The sequence below is a fragment of the Saccostrea cucullata genome, unplaced genomic scaffold (assembly GCF_032062105.1).
Source record: "Saccostrea cucullata isolate Sc308-1 unplaced genomic scaffold, CSIRO_AGI_Scuc_v1 ctg3236, whole genome shotgun sequence".
In the NCBI taxonomy this organism is placed as follows: Eukaryota; Metazoa; Mollusca; class Bivalvia; order Ostreida; family Ostreidae; genus Saccostrea; species Saccostrea cuccullata.
The window spans coordinates 22,678-47,486 of NW_026917866.1; the positions used below are offsets into that span (position 1 = coordinate 22,678).

At 34.4% G+C, this 24,809-nt stretch overlaps 1 protein-coding gene across 1 annotated transcript in view; it reads right to left on the reverse strand.

Annotated features, from left to right (window-relative positions):
- LOC134259087 (glutathione hydrolase 1 proenzyme-like) overlaps positions 1–21,510 on the reverse strand; it is a 36,518-nt gene extending 15,008 nt beyond the window's left edge. The window contains exon 1 of the mRNA XM_062742000.1: positions 21,472–21,510. The gene's annotated coding sequence lies outside the window, so the exon portion shown is untranslated. The remainder of the gene's footprint in view (positions 1–21,471) is intronic.
- Positions 21,511–24,809: the final 3,299 nt, after the last annotated feature.

Here is a 24,809-nt window from a genome sequence, read left to right on the forward strand (position 1 = left end):
TCAGCCAATCAGATTGCAGCGCACGTGCATGCGCGTGATTTCATGAAATTTTTTCCATATTATATTGTAGGATATCCCAATTCATGACAATGTTAAATATTTCAAAGCATTTCGTCAGAAAACAAAAGAGATATTGAGATTTTTGTTTCAGCCAATCAGAGGAAGGTGCACGTGCATGCGCGTGAGTTCATGCTAATTTGACAGTGTCATATTATTAACACTTTTAATATATCCTTATGTAATCAGTTTCAAAGCATTTCATCAAAAAATGTAAAAGTTATAGCTATATTAAGTATATCAGTCAATTCACTCATTTCACGCGCACGCACGTGCAGGCGTATGCGCGCAAAATGACCTTCGTTCCGCACACCTACACTACACACCTATTAACCCTAAAAAGGTTTTAGCTCAGTTGGGTAAACAGTTTCTGAGAACACTCGCGGACAAAAAAGTACCGGAGAACAAATAAGAAAAAAAATAATAATAATAATAATAACTAGGGCTAATTGTAACGGGGACCGTTACAGATGTTCCCCAAACGCTCCCCAACTCCCTTTTGGTGCCATATTTCCTTAAACTCTATCAAATAAGACATACTTTGTGCAATTTAGACTTAAACAATGTTTTCCCAGAAGACTACGAAATATATTTAAATTTTAGCATTACATGCGAGCTCATGTGAATGCATGTGGGTAATGATCATATCATCTTTTCTACACTATGTATATATATTCAAATAGACTTAATATCAAAGCATTAAATCCAGAAGTATTAAAAAATACACTTATTCAAGCATATTTTTAATTTACTTTTTTCAAGTTACAAGCATGTGCATGATGACTATACCTTCTTGTAGGGGTCCATTATGTCTATCAATATTCTAAATACCATCCTATTTCGTTGAAAACCAAGGGAGTTATAACCATTTAAAGTTTAAGCCAATCAGATTTCAGCGCACGTGCATGCGTGTGATTTAATGACAATTGTTATATATCATATTGTAGGACATCCTATTGTATGCTTATGTTTTAAATTTCGTAGCATTTCGTCAAAGAACGGAAAAGATATTGAGATTTTTGTTTCAGCCAATCAGAGTGAAGAACACGTGCACCCACGTGCATGATGACCATACCATCTTGTTGGAGTCTATTATGACTGTCTATGTTCTAAATCTCATCCTGTTTGGTTGAAAAACAAAGGAGTTATAGCCATTTAAAGTTTAAGCCAATCAGATTGCAGTGCACGTGCATGCGCGTGCTTACATGACAATTGTTATATATCATATTGTAGTACATCCTAAAGTATGCCTATGTTTTAAATTTCATAGCATTTCGTCAAAAAACAGAAAAGATATTGAGCTTTTTGTTTCAGCCAATCAGAGCGAAGCGCACGTGCATGCGCGTGAGTTCGTGCTAATTTGACAGTGTCACATTATCAATAGTATTAATATATCTTTATATAATGAGTTTCAAATCATTTCATCAAAAAATGTAAATGTAATAGCTATATTAAGTATATCAGTCAATTCACTCATTTCACGCGCACGCACGTGCATGCGTATGCGCGCAAAATAACCTTCGTGTTGCACACCTACACTACACACCTATTAACCCTAAAAAGGTTTTAGCTCAATTGGGTGAACAGTTTCTGAGAACACTCGCGGACAAAAAAGTACCGGAGAACAAAGAAGAAAAAAAAGAATAATAATAATAACTAGAAACGATCTCGTTGCGAGCAACGAGAGGTCTTCCGTCCGATTCAGGAAAAAAATCTCGTAAAATCGAGCTGATAAGTGATTCAAAATTTTGGTCGCAAAGGGGATTGAACCCATGTCGCCTTTTTCTGTTTTATCCCCAACGCGCAAACCATTAAGCTTTTGGGAGTACTGCTCTAAATATACTTGTGTGTATACTTTTGCAACCGTACACCTGTCTAAGAATCATAAAAGGCGGGTCACTATTAATAATTTGCGCCAAACGCCACGAGTAAATATTCGCGTATTTTCTTTGGACTAATCTATTAAATAGGTGTGATAGTTTCAATGAAATAAAATAAATAAAACGTTCTTATCGCCTTTATTTTATTTCAACGTTTAAAAAGTCATTGTAAACATTACATATATCGTATCTAGCCCAGTTACACTAAAGTAGTGAAACGGTAATTAAGTGTTAAGATTGACATTGAATTGCAACGTACTACTACGTGAAAGTCCAAGTAAATGTTTTACATTTCATGCATTCTTATGTCAGAATACTTTAATCAAACGCTCAGCTGCCTCCATAAACCCCACTTGCGAAATTGCGAAATGGCGGAATTGACAAAGACAGCCGCCATCTTGGGCCCGCTTCAGATTTTCAAATATTAATATCTAGAATTCAGATAAGCCAATTTTCAAACAACTTATATAGTAAGCATCAAATTGTTAAGATGAATACTTTTGCTCAGTAATATATAACAAAATATTGATCATTAGAGAGTTATAGATAAAAGACTTTTGGCCCCTCTGAGCCCCTAATTTGAAGGGTCAGCCCTATTTTTTTGACATCAAATGAAAGGTCTTGCGATGTTGCACATTTTGTCTTCAATATGTTTTAACAAATTATGAACAGGTGTGAAGATATGAGACAAAATGCGTCAAATTTTGTGAAATATTTCTGAGACATTTTTTCGGCCCTACCGAACTCCGGTGCCTTTTGCGCTAGAAAGATTTGGAGACCCAATTACAACTCACCAAACCTTCCTCTATTTTCCCTGAAAATCTCAAGTCCATATCTTAAGTCGTTTCGGAGGAGTTTCCCGGACAAGCCGACCCTCTGAAAATCAGAAAATCGTCCATATCTCACGACCGGAAGTGAGATAATCAAAAAGGAAAAAAACCTATCAAGATCAATTGAATATCTTTCAGATCTGAAAGTTTGGTAGAAATCGGACGAGCCATCTCTGAGAAATCGCTTGCACAAAATCGGTTGGAAGAATAATAATAATAATAGGGAAAAAGAAACCGAACGAAAACAAGAAGGTCTTCCGTTGGAGACGGAAGACCTTAATAAGAAACAATAGAATCACTATAAGGTCTTCCGTCTGAAACGGAAGACCTTAATTACAAATTGTCGCCTAGGTTCAGGTCAAAATATGGCCGACGCAAAATAATTCCTGAATTTTCCTCTTTAACTCGAGCATTCCTGCATTGGACAGGTCTGATGTTTGATATGAGATGATAAACCCTGTGTAAACTTTCTTAGTTTAGCGGAATCATGAACATTTTCGGCGTGATGAATGAATTGTTTACAGTAGCGATGAGGCCACCGCGCAGCTGCGAGCGGATCCAAGGATTTATGAATGAATTAAAAAAGATGGAAATAGAGTTTGATTTCTTTTATTTTATTTAATGACATTATTCATATGCAAGTAAAAGATATACAAGAAAATGCGAGATGCTAATAAATGCAGCTGACAATCTTTATTTTCTCAAGATAATTTTTTTTTAATGAAATAATTATAAATTCTACAGACAAAACATAGGAAGAATGAATGATAGCAAATTATCAGATGACATAAGGGGAACTAAATTTTTTTATGAATGAAACTTTTAAAACGTTACTTGTAAGTTGTATATGTTATATCTGCGAATTCTACCTGGCTGCGCGCTTCCGAGGGGGGGGGGGGGGGCTGTCTTGAATATAGACTTGTAAATTACCATTATTTTGTAGATAGAATTAAGCCTTATCATTTTATTAAATTTAAGAAGAGTGCCTTGTTATATAAATGTCAAGGTCATTTTATGTAGAATGTAAAACATTAAAGCGGAATTAGCATTCATTTCAATAAGTGAGAAAGGTGGGGGCTAGGTCTCTTACAGTTTTCAAAAAAAAAAAAAAATGGGGGCGGGGTATAAGATGCACACACATGATATATTTTTCATACATTTTATTTGCTAAAAACTCGACTCTGTGGAACCAGAGAAGGTTTTCTACAGGTCCATTCCCCATCCCGGGGAAGACCTTACCTGCACAATGGCACAATGTGTATTACCCGCGCAGCCTATTTATGAGAAAATGAAATGAATATTTTTTAGTGTTTAAGGAAACGTTGAACCTACGCTTGCGAAAGTTCTAAGACATTCAAAGATATTTAATTTCTTCTTTATCAAATCAAGAAACTGGTTATACGTTAAATCAGCAAATAGGGGCCTTTACTTATGCCATGAATATCACAGAAAAAGATAGAAAGAAAGACAAAGAAATTTAAAAAATCGACTTTTAATCCCCTTTTTCGCGACGACCGGAAGAATTGACGACGGACAAAATGTTGTTCGACACATCTTCAAGTCATGATCTATGATATCCGACACAGTAAACTTTCATATCTTAAGCTGTTCTGGAGAAATGGACCGGACAAAGGTCATTTCCAGAAGTTGGTCAATACGAAAATAGTAAGAATACTAGAAACGATCTCGTTGCTAGCAACGAGAGGTCTTCCGTCCGATTCAGGAAAAAAAATCTCGTATAATCGAGCTGAAAAGTGATTCAAAATTTTGGTCGCAAAGAGGATTGAACCCATGTCGCCTTTTTCTGTTTTATCCCCAACGCGCAAACCATAAAGCTTTTGGGAGTACTGCTCTAAATATACTTGTGTGTATACTTTTGCAACAGTACACCTGTCTAAGAATCATAAAAGGCGGGTCACTATCAATAATTTGCGCCAAACGCCACAAGTAAATATTCGTGCATTTTCATACATTTTATTTGCTAAAAACTCGACTCTGCAGAACCAGAGAAGGTTTTCTACAGGTCCATTCCCCATCACGGGGATGACCTTACTTGCACATTGGCACCATGTGTATTATCGGCGCAGCCTATTTATGAGAAAATGAAATAAATATTTTTTAGTGTTTAACAAAACGTTGAACCTACGCTTGCGAAAGTTCTAAGACATTCAAAGATATTTAATTTCTTCTTTATCAAATCAAGAAACTGATTATACGTTAAATCAGCAAATAGGGGCCTTTACTTATGCCATGAATATCACAGAAAAAGATTCAAAATTTTGGTCGCAAAGAGGATTGAACCCATGTCGCCTTTTTCTGTTTTATCCCCAACGCGCAAACCATTAAGCTTTTGGGAGTACTGCTCTAAATATACTTGTGTGTATACTTTTGCAACAGTACACCTGTCTAAGAATCATAAAAGGCGGGTCACTATTAATAATTTGCGCCAAACGCCAGGAGTAAATATTCGCGCATTTTCTTTGAACTTATCTATTAAATTGGTGTGATAGCTGCAATGAAATAAAATAAATAAAACGTTCTTATCGCCTTTATTTTATTTCGACGTTTAAAAAGTCTTTGTACACATTACATATATCGTATCTAGCCCAGTTACACTTAAGTAGTGAAACGGAAATTAAGTGTTAAGATCGACACTGAATTGCAACGTACTACTACGTGAAAGTCCAAGTAGTTTTGTTTACATTTCATGCATTCGTATGTCAGAATGGTTTAATCAAACGCTCAGCTGCCTCCATAAACCCCAATTGCGAAATGGCGGAATTGACAAAGACAGCCGCCATCTGGGGCCCGCTTCAGATTTTCAAATATTAATATCTAGAATTCAGATAAGCCAATTTTCAAACAACTTAGATAGTTATAATCTAATTGTTAAGATGAATACTTTTGATCAATAATGTATAACAAAGAATTGATCACTAGAGAGTTATAGATAAAAGACTTTTGGCCCCTCTTAGCCCCTAATTTGAAGGGTCAGCCCTATTTTTTTTATATCAAATGAAAGGTCTTGCGATATTGAACATTTTGTCTTCAATATGTTTTAACAAATTATGAACAGGAGTGAAGATATGAGACAAAATGCGTCAAATTTTGTGAGATATTTCTGAGACATTTTTTCGGCCCTACCGAACTTCGGTGCCTTTTGCGCTAGAAAGATTTGGAGACCCAATTACAACTCACCAAACCTTCCTCTATTTTCCCTGAAAATCTCAAGTCCATATCTTAAGTCGTTTCGGAGGAGTTTCCCGGACAAGCCGACCCTCTGAAAATCAGAAAATCGTCCATATCTCACGACCGGAAGTGAGATAATCAAAAAGGAAAAAAACCTATCAAGATCAATTGAATATCTTTTAGATCTGAAAGTTTGGTAGAAATCGGACGAGCCATCTCTGAGAAATCGCTTGCACAAAATCGGTTGGAAGAATAATAATAATAATAGGGAAAAAGAAACCGAACGAAAACAAGAAGGTCTTCCGTTGGAGACGGAAGACCTTAATAATAACTAGTGCTAATTGTAACGGGAACCGTTACAGATGTTCCCCAAACGCTCCCCACCTCCCTTCTCGTGCCATATTCCCTGTAATTTTCATTAAAGAAGGCAAAATCTATGCATTTAAGACGGCAACAACGTTTTCCCAAAAGTATACCAAGTATTTCAAATTTAAGCAATGCAGGCGTGCGCATGTGATTGCATGAGCGTAATGACGATATCATCTTGTCTACACTATTTTACTCATATGCACGTGCATGCACGTGCATGATGACCATACCTTCTTGTAGGAGTCCATTATGTCTGTCTATGTTCTTAATCCCATCCTGTTTGGTTGAAAAACAAGGGAGTTATAGCCATTTAAAGTTTAAGCCAATCAGATTGCAGCGCACGTGCATGCGCTTGTTTTCATGACAATTATTATATATCTTATTGTAGGACATCTTAAAGTATGCCTATGTTTTAAATTTCAAAGCATTTTGTAAAAAAACAGAAAAGATATTGAGATTTTTGTTTCAGCCAATCAGAGCAAAGCGCACGTGCACGCACGTGCATGCATGTGAATGGTGACCATATCATCTTGTAGGAGTTCTTTATGTCTATCTATGTTCTAAATCCCATACTGTTTGGTTGAAAACCAAGGGAGTTATAGTCATTTAAAGTTTCAGCCAATCAGATTGCAGCGCACGTGCATGCGCGTGATTTCATGAAAAATTTTATGCATCATATTGTAGTACATCCTAATGCATGTCTATGTTATAAATTTCAAAGCATTTCATCATAAAACAAAAAAGATATTAAGATTTCTGTTTCAGCCAATCAGAGCAAAGCGCACGTGCATGCGCGTGAGTTCATGAAAATTTGACCATGTCATCTTATCTACACAACTTATATAACTTTATATAATGAGTTTCAAAACATTTTATCAAAAAATATAACAGTTACAACCATATTAAATATATCAGTCAGTTTACTCATTGCACGCGCCCGCACGTGCATGCGAATGCGCGCAAAATGACCTTCGTTCGGCACATCTACACAACATGCCTACTAACCCTAAAAAGGTTTTAACTTAGTTTGGTGAACAGTTTCTGAGAACACTTCCGGACAAAAAAGTACCGGAGAAGAAATAAGAAGAAAAAAGAATAATAATAATAATAACTAGTGCTAATTGTAACGGGAACCGTTACAGATGTTCCCCAAACGCTCCCCAAGCCCATTTTGGTGCCATATTTGTGCATTTTTGACTTGAACAACGTTTTCACAGAAGGATACCAATTATATTCAAATTTTAGCATTGCACTCGTGCACATGTGAATGCACATGTGCGTTATGACCATATCATCTTGTCTACACTATCTATAGCTTTTAATATACTATATACTAATGCATTCAGTCCAAAAGTATTAAAAATCACTCATTCAAGTGTATTTGTAATTCCACTCGTTCCAAAATGCACGCACGTGCGTGCACGTGCATGGTGGCCATACCTTCTTGTAGGAGTACCTTATATCTATCTATGTTCTAAATCTCATCCTGTTTGGTTGAAAAACAAGGGAGTTAATAGCCATTTCAAGTTTCAGCCAATCAGATTGCAGCACACGTGCATGTGCGTGATTTCATGATTTTTTCCTATATCATATTGTAGGATATCCTAATGCATGACCATGTTTTAAATTTCAAAGCATTTCGTCAAAAAACAAAGGAGATATAGCCATTTAAAGTTTCAGCCAATCAGATTGCAGCACGCGCGCATGCCCATGCATTCATGAAATGTTTTATATATCATGCTGTAGATCTTCATAATGTAGGACTATGTTCAAAATTTCAAAGGATTATGACGAGAAACAAGAAAGATATTGAGACTTTAGTTTCAGCCAATCAGAGCGAAGTGCACGTGCATGCGCGTGAGATCTTGCTATTTTGAATATGCCATCTTGTCCATACTACTAATGTATCCATACATTATGAGTTTCAAAATAATTCATCAAATAAAAGAAAAGTTGCAGCAATATTCATTATATTGGTCATTTCACGATTTGCACGTGCGCGCTCTTGCAAGCACGTGCGCGCAAAATGACCTTCGTTTGGCAAATCTACATAACATGTCCACTGACCCTAAAAACATTTTACCTTAGTCAGATGTGTAGTTTACAAGATCACTCGTGGACAAAATTTTCCCAGGAAGAAGAAAAATAATAATAATAATAATAATAAGAAACAGAGTAAAAACAATATGTTCCCCAACTTCGTTTGGGGAACATAATAATAATAATAAGAAACAGAGTAAAAACAATATGTTCCCAAACTTCGTTTGGGGAACATAATAATAATAATAAGAAACCGAGTAAAAACAATATGTTCCCAAACTCCGTTTGGGGAACATAATAATAAGAAACAGAGTAAAAACAATATGTTCCCCAACTTCGTTTGGGGAACATAACTAGTGCTAATTGTAACGGGAACCGTTACAGATGTTCCCCAAACGCTCCCCAACTTCCTTTTGGTGCCATATCCTCTGTAAGCTTCATTAAATAAACAAAGACAAACACTGTGCACTTTTGACTTTAACAACGTTTCCCCAGGAGAATACCAATTACATTCAAATTTTAGCATTGCACCCGTGCACATGTGAATGCATGTGCGTTATGACCATATCATCTTGTCTACACTATCTATATATTTTGATATACTATAATATGAAAGCATTCAGTCCAAAAGTATTAAAAATCACTCATTCAAGTGTATTATTAACTCCACTCGTTCTAAATGCACGCACGTGCGTGCACGTGCATGTTGACCATACCTTCTTGTAGGAGTCCATTATACCTATCTGTATTCTAAATCCCATCCTGTTTGTTTGAAAAATAAGGGAGTTAAAGCCATTTCAAGTTTCAGCCAATCAGAATGCAGCACACGTACATGCGCGTGATTTCATGATTTTTTTCTATATCGTATTGTAGGACATCCTAATGAAAGACTATGTTTTAAATTTCAAAACATTTTGTCAAAAAACAAAGGAGATATAGCCATTTAAAGTTCCAGCCAATCAGATTGCAGCACACGTGCATGCACGTGATTTATTGAAATTTTTTGTATATCATATTGTAGGATATTCTAATGAAAGACTATGTTTTAAATTTCAAAGCATTTCGTCAAAAAACAGAGGAGATAAAGCCATTTAAAGTTTCAGCCAATCAGATTAAAGCGCATGCGCATGCACGTGATTTCATGAAACTTTTATATATCATGTTGTAGGATATCCTAATGTATGACTATATTTTGAATTTCAAAGCATTTCGTCAAAAAACAAAAGAGATATTGAGATTTTTGTTTCAGCCAATCAGAGCGAAGCGCACTTGCATGCGCGTGAGTTCGTGCTAATTTGACAGTGTCATATTATCTACACTATTAATATATCTTTATATAATGAGTTTCAAAACATTTGTTCAAAAAACATAAAAGTTATAGCTATATTAAGTATATCAGTCAATTCACTCATTTCACGCGCACGCACGTGCAGGCGTATGCAGGCAAAATGACCTTCGTTCCGCACACCTACACTACACACCTATTAACCCTAAAAAGGTTTTAGCTCAGTTGGGTGAACAGTTTCTGAGAACACTCGCGGACAAAAAAGTACCGGAGAACAAATAAGAAAAAAAACTAGAAAGTCTGCTATTGCAAGCAATAGCATATGTCGCCCCGTATTAGACAAGACTTTCATTTTTATCATCACTAAAAGAAAAGTCCATAAGCTAAGTTTGAACAACCATTGAGTTATATCAGTCCTTTCCATTGGAAACGGAAGACCTTAATTCGGTACATCCCACTCATTATTTTTAGAATCGGTAGGAGAAGAAAGTAGTGCAGGAAAATTACAAGTTCCTCAATTTGCAGACTTGCATAAAAGAAATCTGGCAGATGTACTGAACTGAGCCTCATACTTGTTAATTGGCAGTATCTTTCCTATGATAAAAGCTTGGGAAATGTAATTTATGAAGAAGATCAGCCGAATTATTTTGTGTATTGTAACGCCAGTGAGAACTCTGAAATTTCCCTCTTTCACTTTCATTTTAGAGGTTCTACCGAAAAACGAATCTGACATGCCACCATCAATTCGAGCATTTCTGCATTGCAGAGAGCTGATGTGTGTTATGAGATAATAAATCATGTGTGAACTTTCTCAGTTTAGCGGAATCATGAACATTTTCGGCGAGATGAATGTTTTGTATACAGTGGTGATCAAGGCTTTGCGAACCATCAGGAGCGGATCAAAGAATTTATGAATGAATAAAAACTATGGAAATGACGTACCAATTTTTTAATTTATACTTGCACTATCTAATGAAATGAATAATATACAAGTGATAGATATACAAGAAAACGCGAAATGATAATAAATGCAGCTGACAATCGTTATTTTTTTTTATACAGATAAAATAAAATATTTATAAATTCAAGAGACAAAACAGAAGGAGAATGAATGATGGCAAAATATCACATGACGGGAACTGAATTTTATGAATGAAGATTTTAAAAAGTTACTTGTAAGTTGTATATGTTATATCTGTGTATTCTACTTGGCTGTGTGCTTCATAAAAAGAGGGGGGGGGGGGTCGTCTTGAACATAGTAAATAGCCATAACGTTTGAAAGGTAAGTAAGGGCTTTCGTATTTCAAATATGTAATCCTTGTGAAAAGAACTTTTATTGGATACGACGAACTTTGGCCCTTTGACCTTGACCTTGGAGAACAAATGTGTACATCTGAATCTTTTTTTCTGTTTCGTTTCTATGGCAACTGTGAGCGACTCATTACAATTATTTTGAAAGTAGAAATCACTTTGACACATTGCAAGGAATAAACATTGAAAGTTTCAAAACGATTGCCTGAGTAGTTATTGAGAAAATCGAAATTAAAGAATTTTAACTTTCACCTGGTTTCCATGGCAATAATCGATTATATGAAAATTTTAAATACGAGTTGCAGAACTACAGATACTAATCATTAAAATAAGAAAAGTTTCATGACGAACGTTTAAGGGACCAGAGAGAACACTCTCGGACAAAATTTGTCGCTTTTTACAGGTTTCCATGGCAACGGTAGACATATTGGAACTGAACGACCTCACTGCACAACTACAACCAGTGATCGTCCTTGAAGGAAAGTTTCAGGAAGATTGTCCCAGCCATCTCCGAGAAACAGCCTGGATAAAAAAAACATGCGTACAATATCAATATGTCGTCCCCGACTTCGTTCGGGGCGACATAATAATAATAATAACTAGAAAAGAAACTCGTTGCGAGCAACGAGAGGTCTTCCGTCTGATTCTGAAACCAGAAGTCTCTGTCGAGACTGAAGCTCTACTGGTTTGTACTTATAGCAAAGGAAGAGAAAAGTTCTTAAGAAGTTGGGAATTGAACCTTTACCATACCAATAAAAGAATAATGATCCTTGATTAAGTCTCTTTATGTTCTTAGTATAGTCTACTTGCATGCCACATTATATTATAATCAGACTTAAACTGCAGGTGGAGTAGCATTTTGAGATTTTTTAACAGAAATTTCTATTTTTGGTTACCATGGCAACACCGTTCATCGAAATCAAAAACCAATACACAGAATTACGTATCTTAGTGTAGTCTACTTGTACGCCAAGTTATATTGAAATCAGACCAAAACTGTAGGAGGAGTAGCATTTTGAAAGAATTTCACAGAAATGTCTATTTTTAGTAACAACGGCAACACCGTTAATCAAAATCAAAAACTGATACACAGAATTATGTATCTTAGTGTAGTCTACTTGTGTGCCAAGTTATATTGAAATCAGACCAAAACTGTAGGAGGAGTAGCATTTTGAAAGATTGTTTACAGACAGACAGACGGACAGACAGACGGACGGACGACGGACGCATTACTATCGCATAAGCTCTTCTGGTCTCTGACCAGTAGAGCTAAAAAAAAAAAAACTCCGCAAAATCGAGCTGAAAAAAAGTGATCAAACCTCTTATGGAAACAAATGGGATTAAACCCGAATTACCAGCGTGAAAATGCAATGGGCTTAATATTACGCTATTGGGACCACAGCTCTAAATGTATTTGTATATGTATACTTCTGCAACAGTACATGTCTTAGAATAATGAAAGGCAAATCACTATTCTTAATTTTGCGTCAAACGCCACGAGTAAATATTTGCACCTTTTCTCTGGAATGTTCCATTTAATAGGTGTGATAGCTTCAATGGAAAGAAAAAAAGAACGTTCTTATAGCTAAAATGTCCTGGTGAAGAAGGTATAGTAAACACATTTTACAAATTCCATATTCTAAATAAGCAAGTAACACTAAAGTAGTGAAACGGCTATGAATTTTTAATTATTTTTAAAATTTCCTGTTTATCCCCTAAGTGAACTATCCCGATTAGCTAAGCTTTCATAAAAAGGTTGAAATGTTTTTCCGAAACACATGTGTCGCCCTAAGACAGTCAATGAATCGGATACCATTTATGCTCAATAACTTGAATCAGATCTTTGAGACAAGAATGTTAATATAAATTTCATTTAGCGATCTTTTTAAAAAAAACTGTTATCTTATTTTGTCTCTTCTATTATTTTCATATGACACTAGTGTGCATGGGAAAAACAGTTTGTAATTTTTATACATACTATATTCACTGATATTGTTTCTAGAAAAACTATTACTTATAACTATGATTTAAGATCTGTTTCCACGTGTTGCAATTAAGAAGGTACCGGTATTAGGTATAGAATTTCTTTTTCACGTTTAGTCTTTTCTTTTTCTACTTTGAGAACCAGCCAAAACCAATTATAGAAGAAAGTTAAGAAGAACATGGTTCGACACAGAATTGCAACGTAACTACGACGTGACAATCCAAGTATTCCTTTACATTTTATTTTTCCTTGTCTTACTTTCGTTCAAGCAAACGCTCGGTTGACTCCGTAACCCCCTATTGCGAAATGTCGGAGTTGACAGAGATAGCCGCCATCTTGGACCCGCTTCAGATTTTTAAATGCTAATATCTAGAGTTTCGATTTATCAATATTCAAACAAATTATATAGTGAGCATTATAAGAAAGATTTCTATTAACATACCAAAAATGAATGAAAAATATTGAAAAACAAAAAAAGTTAGAAAATATGATTTTTTAAATATGCACATCGTAACGAGCGGAAGTATTAACGACGCACGAAAAGGTGATTCTGCAGACCGGAAAGTCACGAACTATCGTCTCCAATAAATCTCCAGTTCATATCTTTAGTCATTTTCGATAAAAAGGGGCGACAAAATTGCATTTTAAAATCAGGAAATTGTTCATAACTTGGCACCGGAAGCGAATTTTCCAAAAAGCGGAATTTTATATAAAATTCATATAATGACGCATAATTCCTGAAAAATTCATTGAAAACGGCTGAATAGTTCACGAGAAATCGCCTGCACAAAATTTTGGTCAAAAAAAGAATAATAATAAGAAACAGTAGAATCACTATAAGGTCTTCCGTGAAGACGGAAGACCTTAACTAGACCTTATTTTTGTCGTTCAACAAAAACGGAGGGCTTTTCAACCCCTTAAAATAAAGAATCTTAAAATAAAAATCAATATTTTTTAATAAAAAAAAATCTTATAATACAATATTGCAAAAGTTCTTTTGAGATCATTATTGGATCGGAAACATAACAATTCTCTTTGTAAATCAGTGTGTGCTCAAAGAGATATAACTCTTTCGTTGTTATTAAACAGATTCGAAAATGTACTGATTTTCAATCCACTCAAACTCCAATATGCGGTTAAAAAGCTACCCCATGGCCCATAATTTTTAAACTGTAATCGTTATACCTCATGTAATGTCAAAATTAGTTTGAGGATTGGTTGAGAATTAGATATGTTACAGAGAAAAAAAGTTCTCTGTACTGACCCCTAAAATCCTTCTATTTTTGGGATTTTTTTTTTCATGACCTTAGAACCTGGAGACAATGCTACAGTCAATATTCATATGAAATTTCACAAGACTTGCTTGCCTACCTTCTGAGATAATGGAACAATCATGATATCAAATTTAACATAGAAATCTCCATAGGCAAATTTTAGGTACTTATAAAACCGGAAGAACACCTCATATGCATACCAAAATTGAAACATAGAGAGTATATTAGACTCCAAACAGGTTGACAAAGTGAGATAACTCTTGCACAATTATTTTTGAAAATACTTGAAAATACAAAATTTCAAGTCTCTAAAAGTCCTTTAAGCGGTTAAAAAGTGACCCCACGGCCCATAATTTTCTAATTGTTCTTTTAATGCTTTACTCAAAACCGAAATCAGTTTGAAGATCTATGGACAAATAAAAAAGTAATAATCAAAAAACTATTTTCTGTACTGACCCCTAAAATCCCTTTTATTTTAAGAAATTTTATTTTCATGACCCAAGCACCGAAAAACAATGCTAAAGTAGTTTTTCATGTGAAATATTATGAGACTTGCTTGCTTCCCTTTGAAAATAATGGACATCGTATGATTTCAAATTTAATATGGAAATCTCCATATGCAATTTTAAGGTACTTATAAAACCGGAAGTACTCTACATATCCATACCAAAATTTAAACATAGAGAGCATATTAGTCGACAAATAGATTGTTAAAGGGAGATAACTCTTGCACAATTATTTTTGAAAATACTTTAAAATACAAAATTTCAGGTCTCTAAAACTCCTTTAAGGGGTCAAAAAGTGACCCCACGAACTATATTTTTTAGACTGTCCTTTGTATGCTTAAGTCAAATCTGAAAACTATTTGAAAATTTATTGAGAAATAAAAAAGTTATAGGCAAAGGTCTGTTTTCAAGGTTGGCCCCTAAAAATCCCCTATTTTCAAAAATTTCAATTTAATAATTTGATGAAGTCACAACAGTATCAGAGTCTTTCTGCATACAAAATATTACAAGAAAATGTTGAATACTTTAAGAGATAATGTTCAATGATTAATTTAGCGTGATTTCAAAATAAACATAGAAATCTCCATAGGCAAGTATAAGGCACTCATAAAACCGGAAGTACTTTTCATATGCATACCAAAATTGAAACATAGACAGCATATAATGTTCCAAACAGGTGGGCAAAGAGAGATAACTCTTCACAAATATTTTCTAAAAGACTTAAAAATGCAATTTTTCAGATCTCTAAAACTCCTATAAGGGGTCAAAAAGTGACCCCACGGACCATATTTTTTAGACTGTCCTTTGTATGCTTAAGTCAAATCTGAAAACTATTTCAAAATTTATTGAGAAATAAAAAAGTTATAGGCAAAGGTCTGTTTGCAATGTTGGCCCCTAAAAATCCCCTATTTTCAAAAATTTCAATTTTATAATTTGATGATGTCACAATAGTATCAAAGTCATTCTGCATACAAAATATTACAAGAAAATATTGAATACTTTAAGAGATAATGTTCCACGATTAATTTCAATTTCAAATAAAACTTTCAAGACCCATAAAACCGGAAGTTCTGTTCTGATTGATATGAAACTTACAATATATGTTCTACTAATGAGTTCTAACATATTTCTATGCTCAAAATAATTTTTCTAGCGTAATTGTGACTTTCAAAAATTTCATCCCCACTTCTTCAATCTTTGAAGTCTTATATCTCGAAAAGTATTTCTGTTCAAAAATTACGTACGCGCACTTTTTTATTGGATTATATCTCTAGAATTCATATCTCAAATTTGGGAGTCTAGACACTAAAATTAAAAATGTTTTTGGCTTCTTAAGAATTTTCAGTTTTCCTTTAGTAGAAACCGGAAGTGACTATTCCGGAAGTTGTTCTTGTTTCACGCACGAGAAATTTTAATTTGCTATTTATTGGTTACACAAAAATATACCTATTCATATCCAAAGGTACTCCCTAAATGCTGAACGATAGAAGTGTTCAGTATAATAATAATAATAATAAACAAAACGAAAACAATAGGTCTTTTCGACAAAAGTCGAAAAGCCCTAATAAGAAACAGAGTAAAAACAATATGTTCCCAAACTCCGTGTGGGGAACATAATAATAATAATAACTAGATGAGATCTCGTTGCGAGCAACGAGTAGGTCTTCCGTTGAATTTCTCGATAAGATGAGATGTGATTTTGACTGAGATATTCGTTAACAGAGAATGTCAATAAGTTTTCCTTCATTAATTTTAAAGTTTCTGTTTTTTATCACAATATTCTGAACATCTTTTGTTCAATATGGCTTATAAAAATACTCCTTCTTTTTGAGACGTAAATCATAAAAATATATCATTTTGGCCCCTTGTAACCACTTATTAAGTAACATACGATCAAATCATATATTGTTGCAAATCGTTAAGATAAATACTTTTGTATAACAAAATATTGATCAATCAAGAGTTATAGATAAAAGACTATTGGCCCCTCTGAGCCCCTAATTGGAGGGGTCAGTCCCATTTTCTTGATATCAAATGAAAGGTCTTGTGATTTTGAAGAATTTTTGTTCAACACTTATTCAGAGATTTCTTTTTGTTGCTGAGATATGCTAAATGGAAACATTTAGAGGCCACCCCCACAAGTCCTTAATGGGGCTGTTTAACAATATTTCAAAGTAAGCATATTGTTTAGAACATTATTCTGACAATCTTTTGTTCAATATTGCTTATCAAAATATTCCCCCTTTTCGAGATATAAAGCGTCAAAGATTTGACATTCTGGCCCCTTGTGACCCTTTATTACGTAACATTTGATCAAAATTGTATCATATGTTGTTGCAAATCGTTAAGATGAATACTTTTGCTTCAGTAATGTATAACAAAATATTGATCATTAGAGAGTTATAGATAAAAGACTTTTGGCCCCTCTGAGCCCCTAATTTGAGGGTTCAGCCCCATTTTCTTGATACCAAATGAAAGGTCTTGTGATTTTGAAGATTTTTTATTCAACACTTATTCAGAGATTTTTATTCGTTGTGGAGATATGCTAAATGGAAATATTTAGGGGTCACTCCTACTAATCCTTAATGGGGCCGTTTTACAAAATTTCAAAGTATGCATATTGTTTAGAACATTATTCTGGCAATCTTTTGTTCAATATTGCTTATCAAAATATTCCCCCTTTTCGAGATATAAAGCGTCAAAGATTTGACATTCTGGCCCCTTATGACCCTTTATTACGTAACATTTGATCAAAATTGTATCATATGTTGTTGCAAATCGTTAAGATAAATACTTTTGCTTCAGTAATGTATAACAAAATATTGATCATTAGAGAGTTATAGATAAAAGACTTTTGGCCCCTCTGAGCCCCTTATTTGAGGGTTCAGCCCCATTTTCTTGATATCAAATGAAAGGTCTTGTGATTTTGAAGATTTTTTGTTCAACATTTATTCAGAGATTTTTATTCGTTGTGGAGATATGCTAAATGGAAATATTTAGGGGCCACTCCGACAAGTCCTTAATGGGGCCGTTTTACAAAAATTCAAAGTATGCATATTGTTGAGAACATTATTCTAACCATCTTTTGTTCAATATTGCTTATCAAAATATTCCCCCTTTTCGAGATATAAAGCGACAAAGATTTGACATTCTGGCCCCTTGTGACCCCTAATTACGTCACATATGATCCAAATTGTATCATATATTGTTGCAAATCGTTAAGATAAATACTTTTGCTTCAGTAATGTATAACAAAATATTGATCATTAGAGAGTTATAGATAAAAGACTTTTGGCCCCTCTGAGCCCCTAATTTGAGGGGTCAGCCCCATTTTCTTGATATCAAATGAAAGGTCTTGTGATTTTGAAGATTTTTTGTTCAACACTTATGCAGAGATTTTTATTCGTTGTGGAGATATGCTAAATGGAAATATTTAGGGGCCACTCTTACAAGTCCTTAATGGGACCGTTTCACAAAAATTCAAAGTATGCATATTGTTAAGAACATTATTGTAACCATCTTTTGTTCAATATTGCTTATCAAAATATTCCCCCTTTTCGAGATATAAAGCGTCAAATATTTGACATTCTGACCCCTTGTGACCCCTAATTACGCAAGATATGCCTAAAAGTTTATAATATATTGTTCCAAATGGTCTAAAATTGAAAAATATCGAAAAATCGAGCAGAAAAAATGATAAAATTTTTTGGTCATATGGGGGATCGAACCCGGGTCGCCCGCGTGACAATCCAACGCGCTAACCATTTAGCCATTGGGATCGCCGCTTCGCGTTTTCAAATGCAAATATCTCGAGATTGGCTTTTTCGATTTTCAAACAAATTACATATTTCGCTTCTGCAAAGGGGTCTCTATTCAAATCAAATACAAAAATATTAAAAAAGAAAAGTTCAAAAATTGCGTTTTTTAAATTCGTTTCCGGTATCGACCGGAAGTACTGACGATGCACGAAAAGGCGATTCTGCAACGCTATAAGTCATAAACTATCATCTCAAATAAGTCTCCCGTTGATATCTTAAGCAGTTTTCGCTACTAAGTTCAGACAAAATTGCATTTTAAAATCAGGAAATTGTAGATAACTCACGACCGGAAGTGACGTCATCAACAAAAAAAATTTCCAATAAGGTTCAGATCAGTACCTATCAGATGTGAAAGTCTCATGAGAATCGGCCCAGTAGTGTACGAGAAATCGCGTGCACAAAATTGGTAAGAATAATAATAATAGGGAAAAAGAAACCGAAGAATAACAAGAAGGTCTTCCGTTGGAGACGGAAGACCTTAATAATAATAAGAAACAGAGTAAAAACAATATGTTCCCAAACTCCGTTTGGGGAACATAATAATAAGAAACCGAGTAAAAACAATATGTTCCCAAACTCCGTTTGGGGAACATAATAATGATCCTTGATTTAGTCTCTTTTTTGTGGCAATATTGCAATAAGACTACAACTGTAGGAGTAGCTTTTGATAAAATTTTACAGAATTTTCCATTTTAGTTAACATGACAACATCATTCATCAAAATAAAAAAAATTAAAACATTTATGTATCTCAGTGTAGTCTACTTGCATGCCACATTATACTATTGTCTCGGGTCTCCCAATCTCAGGGAATTATAACGCAACACAAAAGTTTCTCAATAAAGGTTCACATAATTTATTAGCTGACAATTACGATGATAGATAAGTATAAACGAACGAACAAAGGTATGAATGAATGAATGAAAGAAATTTACTACAGCTATCTTATTTACTACATAAATACCTATGCTAGCTGTACTAATCTTAAATGAACTAAATATTCTAAATAAAAAAAACAAGTAATTGTCACCCTGTGACACTATAATCAGACCAAAACTGTATGAGGAGAAGCATTTTAAAAGTATTTCAAAGAAATTTCTATTTTTAGTAACCACGGCAATATCGTTCATCGAAATCAAAAACCAATCAAAGGAATTATGTATCTGAGTGTAGTCTACTTGTGTGCCCAGTTATATTTAAATCAGACCAAAACTGTAGGAGGAGTAGCATTTCAAAGAAATTTCTATTTTTAATAATCATGGCAACATCAATCATTGAAATAAAAACCGATGTACAGAATAATGTATCTTAGTGTTGTCGACATGTGTGCCAAGTATCACTGAAATCAGACCAAAACTGCAGGAGGAGAAGCATTTCGAAAGTATTTTTCAAAAGATTCTATCTTTAGTAACCATGGCAACACCGTTCATCGAAATCAAAAACCAATATAAAGAATAATGTATCTTAGTGTATTCTACTTGCGAGCCAAGTAATATTGAAATCAAACAAAAAATGTAGGAGGAGTAGCATTTTGAAAGTATTTCAAAGAAATTTCTATTTTTAGTAATCAACGCAACACCGTTCATCGAAATCAAAAACCGATATAAAGAGTTATGTATCTTAGTGTAGTCTACTTTTGTGCCAAGTTATATTGAAATCAGACCAAAACTGCAGGAGGAGTAGCATTTCAAAGTATTTCAAAGTAATTTCTATTTTTAGTAATCGCGACAACACCGTTCATCGAAATCAAAAACCGATACAAGGAGTTATTATCTTAGTGTAGTCTACTTGTGTGCCAAGTTATATGGAAATCAGACCAAAACTGTAGGAGTAGTAGCATTTTGAAAAATTGTTTACAGACTGACGGACAGCTAGACGGACGGACGATGGACACCTTACATACCTCGCATAAACTTGTCTGGTCCTCGACCAGTAGGGCTACAACGATATTTACACGTTTATCGACCAGTAGAGCTAAAAACGATATTTACACGTTTATCATTCATTTGATACTTTTTTCCATATATTCTTAGATTTCACTAGGTTTTTCATGTATAAATCAGAAAAAAAAATTTTCTCTGTCTTTCTTCAGAAACCCTTTTCTCTTCAAATTTAAGGTTTCTAGATGCAAGTTTTGTCCCATTTTTATACCTTTAAAAAATGCTGCTTCCCATGATCTGGAGTATTATTAAAATTGTATTGTGTATTCAGACATATTAAATTTCCTGACCCAAAATAAATTGAATGGACGAGATTTTAAAACGTAACACTAGAGAAGAGTAAGGTTGATCACGAATGAATAAGCGGCAGATCCTATATGTTACCTTCTTTATTGTCAAGTTGAAAGAGCTGTGAAGATTTTCCTTTAGATATTTGGGATTTATTTAGAACCGAAATATTATGACTAGAATGCACCTCAAGTACTATGTAGGCACTGACGCTATTTAATATTTCACACTACTTGTAATTAAGCTAAGACAGGGATACAAGATTTCATTCAAGCACCCGAATTAAATGAATTTCCCATTAAGTATTATATACTTGTATAATTATGATAATGAGGATCAGAGCCTACACTCAAAGCTATATAGTCGGAGTATCGTTGAAAACGCCGTTTTAAACAGAACACAAGAAAAATGGTAATAGATCCTTTTAAGGACTTTGTAATAGAAAATAGAAACGCACGACTTTCTGCATAAAGTAGTACGTGCCATTTTTGATATTCGTGAGAATCTTGTAATATACCTTTTCAATTAAAACCCTCTGAGGGAACAGATGAGGCTTGCCATGATGTGCATGTACTTGTAATATAGGTGTACTAAACGTTGTTTGATGGGGACGAGGGACTCGTTTAAATGCACCTTTTTTAACAACTTATTATAAACACGCAGAATAAGAAAGATGGGCAAACGGAGGAAAAATAACTTACCTTTACCCTCTTCCTTAACTCACTGTTATCCAGCGCAAGCAATCGCGTCATCTCGGGTCTTTCCGGCAGAGGTCGGATGTATTAACATCACCGGATGTTAAAAATTTATACATTTCCTGTTTAATCAAATATAGAATAGACGGAGTTAGAAGTCCCTTCTATAGTATATTTTAGGCAATATCATTACACTGAATAAAGTTAAACTCCATATTCCAAAGATAAAAGGTCCCCATGCAGTTATTTCAAAGATCATGAAAAGGGAGGGTTGTCATGGCGGCTTCCATATACATTCGAGGTCGCGTTTCCGCTATAGTCGGAAAGGCCCGAGAAGTTGCGATTGCCGGCGCAAGCACAAATCCTTTTAAAAAAATCCTTTTAAATTTACTTATAGAAAAATCCCCTTACAACAATTGCCTCGTCAGAAAAAAACGGCAGTATTTACATTTTTATGACCATAAGCAAAGCTAAAAAAAAATCTGACGTAGCCAAAAATTGTAATAGACAGGTGTAATCATTTTAAGTCAGGAATATACCGGATGCACCTGTACTTAAGAAATGCTTGTCTATGTCAAGTTACACCTTAAGGTAGGTCACTCGTCAGCTTTTTGGAAAAGTTCACGCAGAACCTCTTACTTCAAAACTATTTATCAAAATTCAATTTTTGTAACATATTTAATTTCAACAATGTTAATGTTTTAACATTCAACAAAAAAAAAAAAAAAAAAAAACTGCTCAAAAAGCTACAAAGAAGCAAGATTTGTGAGGGACTATTTTTTGTGGTGGAAGGATATTTAGCAGATAAATCTGCAAATCTGCACATTTATTAAATTTAATATCTTGGTCTTTTAGCCTCATATACTTTTACTCGGAGAATATTTTCCATTATGATATTGCTAGGAATATTTGATATAGGTCTTAATTTATATTTTTAGAACAAGTTTTACACCTTCCTTCAATAAATTTTGCCAAAGAATGAAGATATGTCAAATAAGTCAATATAAAATTAACACCATTTTTTGCCTGAAAATTACATATTTTGACCAATATTTCAAAATTAACATGCACTGACCCAAACTTTTTCTTTCATTATTTTAAAGTACTCGATACTTGTGACTGATCAGCACTTAAGTCGTAAAAAGCTTGATTTAGGAAAATGTTTTATTGTCTATTTAGTTTTTAATACCCCAAAATGTGTTAATTTTTAGTGCAAAAAGGTCACACAATAATTTACGCGCATTAATTTGCAATATTTTTTCAATGATAAATATTATTCAAAATATTTTACGTAAAATAGAATAATATTTTTAGCCATGGTTACATCTGATAAAATATAATAAAGGTTTAAGCAATTAACCAAAGAGTTAAAATGTAAGTGCAAAAAGGTCAACTTCATTGTACCGTAGATCAGTAAGATGAACACTGACCCCCTATTTTCTCTGCGATTTTGAGTCACTCTATATAAGTACTTATCCAAAATATACTTCTCAATAAATCCTAGATTTGACAAATTTCACGAGTGACATACATTAAACACCGAGAAGAGGGAGGTAGCGTGCTCACCCATTAACAAGGCTGCTAAAATCTAATTTTTTATAGAAAGAAGTAATAGATAAACCATGCAATTTTGACTATTTTATGGTGTTCTGTAAATTATACCATGGTTTCACAACCCTGGGTACCTCACGAGACGAAGTCGAGTGATGTTACCCAGGGTCGTGTAACCCAAACCATGGTATAATTTACAATGCACCACAAAACAATCAAAATATGTATGGTTTATCTGTTTTAACCTATGATATATGAATATTTTAACCTATGATACTTCCATTGCCCCTATGTAATAGGCATTTGTGTATAAATCCCCATACACCATGGTATAATTTCACATTGTTGCAGTTACACCATGGCTTCCATGGTATAATTTCTTTTTAATAATCCATGCTATAAAAAATAAAGCAAAACAGGGTTTCTTTATTAATTAATATTAACAAAATAAAGCAATTGTGTCACGACAAACAAATTTATCTGAATTTGTTTACAGTCCAAACAAATCTAAGAATGCCTGAACATGGTTGTTAATTTCCAAAATTAAAAGTGAAACTACACTGATTAAATCCACTTTTCAACTGGTTCAGAATTTCTGTTGCCGACGTTTCTGTAGGACCCACATTACATTTCAAATCAACACCGGGTTTTGGTAGACTTGGCAAGCTCGGTTTCACATCCACATTATGATTTTCTTTACCGGAACTGCATGTAGCATTTTGAACACACAAAGACGACTCTCCTACAATTTTCACTTTTTTGGAACAAGGTGGTTCGAGGATATTTGACAAATCTCTCAGCTGGTCGTTAGACGCACGCTTGTACTTTCGCACACCATTTAAACTCCTATGTCCGGTCCTGCTCATGATTTGCTGCTCGTCTAAACCGCTCTGGTACAACTGGGTTGCACATGTTCTTTTTCCTGACTGATTCGTGAAATTTCCCTCTAATCCTGCCTTGCTGCAAATTTCTTTCATCAAGTTTTCAAGCCTATTCACACCTATATTTTGCTTGGAAAATTTGAGAGTTCCAGGAATAGGGCGTTTGTAGAATTTTCCATCTTTGTCACCATTTAGAACAATGTAAGAAGTGTACAAATGGACAAGATTTCGGTCACTGTCCTCGGTAGTAACATGATGTTTAATGTTTTTGTGGTCAACATTCCGATGCTTTAACCCACCTTTAAAGGTTTTGTTTGCACGTTCCACGAACTGTATGAACTTGCCAGTGTCGTCCTCGCCTACCTCAAACTGAGAAATATATAGTTCATGATGCTCATCTCTACCCCTCAATCCAAATAGCTTGCAGTTGTAGAAAAAAAAACTCCATATAGAAATGCCTCACTGGATTCATGACCAATAACACCGGATGTCCAAAGCCGTTCTTCCTGGTCGCGGCTGATTGGGTCTGCTTGGCGTACAGTCGAACCATAACCTATGAAAACGAACAGACAATACAATGAAAATGGCAATTCGAAAGAGAGAGAGAGCGAGAGAAAGAAGCAAAGGACTGATTGACAAAACATTTTAAATAAATAAAGTTTCCATAAATATGTACATACCTTTAGATGTTAAAAACTTCATCTGGGCGTCAAGGCTCCGTCGAAATCGGATAAAACGGTCATCCTTTTCGTTCATTAAGTTCAGAATATTTCCGTTTTCTCGCATGTAGCGCAGAATACCCGTTGTTAAAAGGTAGAGTGATTTAGGAGGGTAAAAATCCCCATCACGTTTCCTTACTTCAACTATGAACCTCGAGAGCCATCTGTTTATGTCATCCACGGAAAAATGGTC